This window comes from Lactuca sativa, chromosome 5 (genome assembly GCF_002870075.4).
Source record: "Lactuca sativa cultivar Salinas chromosome 5, Lsat_Salinas_v11, whole genome shotgun sequence".
In the NCBI taxonomy this organism is placed as follows: domain Eukaryota; kingdom Viridiplantae; phylum Streptophyta; class Magnoliopsida; order Asterales; family Asteraceae; genus Lactuca; species Lactuca sativa.
In genome coordinates, this window is record NC_056627.2 from 85,984,719 (window position 1) to 85,991,110 (window position 6,392).

Sequence of the window (6,392 nt, forward strand, 5' to 3'; positions counted from 1 at the left end):
TAACAGAGCTCGAGCTCGGCTCGTTTCGAGCTTAATATTTAAAGATTGAGATCGGATCGTTAGGATTTAACAGGCCCGAGCTCGGTTCGGGATCGACTCGTTTGGCACACGAGCCTAAACGAGCCTAAGCTTGGCTCGAGCTCGGCTTTCCAATTTGTCCAAGCAAAGCTCGTTTAAGCTTCTTGAGCTCATTGAAAAGCTCGTTTATTATACATTCTAGCAAAAAAATACTAAATAAACTTATAGATTTAACCAAGCACACAGTACCAAATATGTAAAATAACTCCATATTACAAAAAAATACTTAAACTTCAAATTAATAACTACCAAGTGACTAGATACTGCAAAATAAGACTTAAAGCACAAGATCAAGTCTTTCAAAAACACAATTCTTGCAAAATAAGATTTAAAGCACAAGATCAAGTCTTTCAAAAACATAATTCTTCCTTGATGCAACGGATGTAACTTCACTCCACATTAAGACATATGTAAACTGTAAAAAATTCATTTCAACTCAACATTTTCAGAATTTTATTGAAAAAGAAGAAAACATGTTTAGAGAAAATAATGCCAACCTTTATACAAAAAGCATCACATTACACAATCCACAGTTTCTACAAGCTTATCCCTTTGCCCTTAGTAAAGAAGCATAAATTCCAGGTTAAATGCAAAAAATTCCAAATCTTTGCAACAAAAAAGGTTCAGATTAATAGTAAAGAAAGTCAAATTATACCGTCGATTAGTTTGTTGTAGCAACAGGTAGTAAAACCTCAGTAGGAGATTCCTCCTTCTATAAAAAAAGAAAAACAAAATAAAGAGATAACTAACGATTAATATTTTATAATAATAAAATAGCAATTATTATTTGCTTTAGGTTTTTGAAATACACCTTCAACTTTTTCTTGACTCCATGTAGATGCCTAATCCAATCTCCTCCACAAATCAACATTTGTACTGTATCTAGTGCCAATGAAGCTCGATAGGGATCAATAACTCTACCCCAACACTAAAAGTTGCCTTAGATGCAACAGTAGAAATTGGAATTGCAAGTACATCTCTAGCCATCATGGACAAAATAGGATACTTTAATCTGTGCACATTCCACCACTCCAATGCATTAAATGATTGCATTCCCCCTTGAACTTGCTCCCTATAAACACCTTCTAAATACATATCTAATTCTGACTTTTTTGGTCTCTCTAAATCTACATTCTTTATAAACTCTCCAAATGCCTCCCATCCCGATCCAAGTGATGTACATTCATTTGATCCTGAAATGATGTTTCGTCCACATTCACTTCTATGGGTTGCAACTTCCCTAACTAATGTATCATGTATCACTACATACTCCGTATACATTTCATAAAGCGCATTCTTTACTTCTGTAATGTTCTCATAAGGATTTTGATATATTGTTGGAAAACTAAATTCAACTAACTTCATCTTGAAATGTGGATCTAAAACAGAAGCTATCGCCATAACAAGATGACACTCCCCCCAATACTTATCAAATTTTTCCTTCATCTTTTTCACCATATCACGGATAAAATCATTCTCGGACAACGCACCTTTATCCAAAGTTTGCTTCACTCTGAACACTTCAATAAGATATAAATTAGCAGTCGGGTAGTTACTGCATGAGATGATGTTCGTACACACCTTAAAAACTTTCAAAAGGTCACATACACTTTCCACATTTTCTCAATCTTCTTTTCTTGGCAAATGATTGAAATGAGGTTCATACTCTGCATATCTGAAAAAGCATAAAGTATTAGTGAATATGGACAAGTATTTAGAAGAAAATATTAAAAATTATAATCATGTAATGTACACCCTGGAAAAGCATCCTTAAACTTTAAAGCAGAAGATAACATATCATAGGTTGAATTCCATCGTGTTGGCACGTCAAGAAATAATTTTCAATCACGTATTTGTAGCTGATGCGCAACATTTGAAAATGTTTGACGTCTACCCTCTAAATGATTAATATACTTTATACCCTCACGAACGTCCTCGATAACACACTCAATTTTTGTAAGACCATCTTTCACAAGAAGATTCAATATGTGTGCACAACACCTTATATGAAACAATTTACCACCACAAGAAAGTTTTCTTACCGTCGAAAAAATTTCTTTCAATCTTTTTACCGCTCTGTCATTATAAGCTGCATTGTCTACTGATATGGTGAATATTTTATCTTCAATTTCCCACTCTTTCAAACATTTGTAAATACATTCAGCAATATCAAAACCGGTACGAGGAGGAGGAACATGCACGAAACTCAATACGCGTTTCTGTAATCTGTAAGAAAAGGTTGAGATATAAAATTAAAAATGAAAAAGTAAATACTAAATTTGATAAAGTCGTTAAACCTCCAATTTTGATCAATGAAGCGTCCAGTAATAACCATATACTCAATTTTTTGATGCGAGGATTTCCAACAATCAGTTGTTAAACATATTTTCTAGGCAGCTTTTGTAAGGGCTTTCAACTTCTTCTTCTCGTGCTCATATACTTTAAAACAGTCTGATGTAGCTGTAACTCTGCATATTTTTTCAAACAATGGATTGGCAGTCTTCATCATCTTCACATACATGTCATCTTCCACGGTTTTAAAAGATTGCTCAGTACACAGTAACCAATTAGCTATGGCTTCCCTCATCTTGTTAGCATCATATTTTGCATTTGGACCTATTAATATTGGAGGCTTACCAAATTTTGAATCCACATTAGCGTCACATGGCGGAAAATTTAACGATTTTTGGTTTTTTTCATGTTCTTTATGAGGTAAGCAGCTTCTTAGGTGTCTAGCCATTGTGGATGTAGGACCTGATCCAACCTTAGATAATCTTGTTTTAAAGTGCATACATTCGAGTTTTTGCATAACATCTTTCAGGGTAACCACAACAAAATCATTCCATACTTCTGATATTTTTTGCTGCTTCCGCTTCAACTGCACTTCATCTTCACCGGTTTCTGGATGTTCTTGTCTCACATTTGCATTTTGAGTGAATGTATTTAAATTTGGAGAGGTTGTCTGCTCCTCACCATGAATACGGGCACCGGTTTCACCTAACCCTTGCATTGGACTTGATGGATTTAAAATCACACCATCATCCATAAGATCTGTCAAAAACAAAACTGATTAAGCAAAAAAAATGCACAACTTAAAAGTTATGGGAGTTTGGCAACGTTTGTGTAAAATGGAAATCAAAATTAGGTCACTTGCAATCTTTGTGTTAATTGTTAAATGGGAATTGAATATTGTAATTTCATTAATCTGGTCACTTTTTGATCAACTAAAGATTATACCGTCAAGAGTAAACAAGAGAAATACAACATACTTGGATACTGATTTGCAACAAATTTTTGGAGGTTTGATTAGAAATACTAAATAATATACGTATAGAACTAATCAGATATTATAGTTACTGTTTGGGATTCGAGATGATAAAGCAACATGAAATCAACTAATTGAAATTTCATACCTCGAGAATGGAGAATGGATACTGGAGTGGCGTAGGCCGGAGATGATCGTCATTTTTGGTAACGAGTACGGGCTAGGCTGCAACATATGATATTGAAAAATGGAACCGCGAGGAGGGAAGTCAGGAACCCTAACCCTTTTGCGTGAAAATGAGAGTGAAAATTGAGAAGTCAAAAGCGTAACTCTTAAGTCGTAAAGATCACTCATACTTTATTTGTATTTTACATAAATGATAAATTGAAAAATAGTATTTAGTTATTTAGTTTTTGATATATCATAAAAATATAATATTAAGTTATAAGAAAGTAAAATAACGTGAAGTCATTAGCATTACTAGACTTCTAAGTTATATCTAGATCATAAACTCGTAACTAGTATTATTATTTTGATATATAAAACAAAAATATATTTTCAAATTATAAGGTATAGACTAGTATATAAAATAAAAATAAAATTTTAAAAATATACTTAGGCTCGATTAGGCTCACGAGCCTATACGAGCTTGACAACAAAAGCTCGGGCTGGGCTCGTTTAATAAATGAGCCTTCAAGGTGAGCTCGAGCTCGGCTCGGGCTCGTTTAACTTGAGCTCGAGTCGAGCTATTATCGAGTCGATCCCGAGTAGCTCGGCTCGCTTACACCCCTAATCTTTAGTCAAGGATATATATATATATATATATATATATATATATATATATATATATATATATATATATATATATATATATATATATATATATATATATATATATATATATATATATATATGAATTTTATGTTGGAATGGCTCAACTTAAGGAAATTCTATATATATTGCGTTCTCAAAATTCGGTTATGATTACGACAACCCTCTTCATAGTCGAATTATGAAAACATGGCAAATAAAAATATTGTACCAAAAGACTGGTCTAAAATCATGTCTTTATGTAAGACATCATGAATCGTGTCTCATATGCTTCGGGTGTAGGATCGATTGCATGTGCTATAATATTTATCCTTTCTAAATTTTTCCAAATGCCTGGGGGCATTAAGAGGGGAAAAGGTCTAAAATTGGATATGACTAAGATGATTAAGCAATTGTCAAGGACAATTGTCACACCCCAAAACCGAGAACGGCGGAAACGTTCTGGGGCGGAAGACGTCATGTAAAGTATTACAACATAGTATAACAGTAAACAAGCAAACAACATCGTCCATTGCATTAAATATATAATTTTAATACAAGCGTGTTCTGAACAGTTATAGACACCAAAAATGTAAATCAAAATAATAAGATGAGTCTTGAATGCGCTCCATCTTCTCAAAAGCTGGCCTCAATACATGTCTACTAGTGACCTGAGAATACAAGTTATTTTGAAAGAGTTTATCAGCATTAAAGCCGGTGAGTTCATAAGTATTTTAGTGTCGGTGTTTGTATCAAAACGTTTGAACATGGTTTTAAGTACGAGTTTGTAAACATTTGTGATAAAAATATGTGAATGTTTGTAAAAGTTTGAATCTCTTAGAAAACCCTATATTTCCTATTAAAAGTAGCCTTCTACCAAGGTGTAACTGTTTTGTATGTTCGTTTATTGTAAAAGTGTGTAATTTTCCCAAGTGTAACTATCATTAACAAAATATAGTTTGTACATTAATGTTTAAGTGAGATGATCACTAAATATATGTAAAGGGTAAATTAATGTAGTACTTTGGTGTTGTATTATAGGAACTACTGTTGTACTAACTACCTTAAACCGGATTTATATCAAGGTATTATGTGATTAATTGTACCATACTATCGACTAGGAAACATGACAATGTAGGTCGTAAAAAGGTATGACGTTTGGCACCCGCAGACATGCAGGTCCGGCTGTAGCTAGCAGCAAGGTGTAGGATAGTCAATCCAGTATAGATCTATACGCAAACTCACGCTCTCCCTCCAAGAGACTCTGGCTACAACTCGGGCCATGACATTGAAGGCATGCTCTGATACAGTGGATCACAATTATGTTAACGTATTCATGTATATGTAATGTATTGTTACTCGTTCTAGTATCGTTGTATATGTTCTCTTTCTAGTATAGTTGTAAATGTTCTCTTTCTAGTATATTTGTATATGTTCTTCTTCTAGTATAGTTGTAAATGTTCTCGTTTCTAGTATAGTTGTATATGTTCTTCTTCTAGTATAGTTGTATATGCTCTCATAGTAATGTAATGTATATGTTCTCATAGTAATATAATGTATATGTTCTCATAGTAATAAGTACTGACTCATGAATGAAATGACTCATTGAACATCTTAACTATAAGTATAACAGAGTTTAAGTAAAAGTATTTGATAAGTAAAAGAGTTTGTAAAACAGTTTGAAGTAAAACAGTTTGAACAATAAGAAAATCATTGGTTTTGTAGTTATTAATCACATGTGATTGATGTAATAACTATAAGTATTCAACTTGTATTCCCCCCATAAAAGAATTTAAAACATTTAAAAGTATTTCAAAGGTTAATTAAAGGGGTATGAACTCACTTGTAGTGAGTGGATTGGATTGAAGTGTCGGATACGGTGCTAGGTGACAAATGGAGACTTGTACACACGCACGAGCCCAATTATCATATAATGAACATATATATAACTAATTAGCCAATTTATAACTAATAAATTTAGTTGGGACACTCTAGAACATGAAAAAACCTTGTTTCAAGTGTTAAAGATCACAAGGATTGCATCCAAGTGTTTGTAGGGCAAAGCTAGAGTGTTTGGAGTTCAAGGGTAAACTCCTTTGGAGTTTACGGTTTTAATGACTATTACCCAAGGAGTTTACGACAGTAAACTCAAGGGTTTACGGTCGTAAACCCTACTCCTTATGACCATATGTTGTTTTGAGGTTTTACAAGTCTTTTGAAGCATTTCTACTTGGTGGTT

General features: G+C 33.3%; 1 long non-coding RNA gene across 2 annotated transcripts; it reads right to left on the reverse strand.

Moving 5' to 3' along the window:
- Nucleotides 1-247: 247 nt before the first annotated feature.
- On the reverse strand, nucleotides 248-3,659 carry LOC111911977 (uncharacterized). Of its 2 annotated transcripts, XR_002857024.2 has the most exons (7): nucleotides 3,492-3,659; nucleotides 2,376-3,129; nucleotides 2,121-2,304; nucleotides 890-1,753; nucleotides 734-790; nucleotides 576-635; nucleotides 248-493 (listed from the first exon to the last, which is right to left on the reverse strand). It is a non-coding gene; the product is annotated as an uncharacterized LOC111911977 (long non-coding RNA). The 2 variants fall into 2 exon arrangements; XR_002857022.2 differs by having other exon boundaries at nucleotides 576-790.
- Between the last annotated feature and the right edge of the window lie 2,733 nt (nucleotides 3,660-6,392).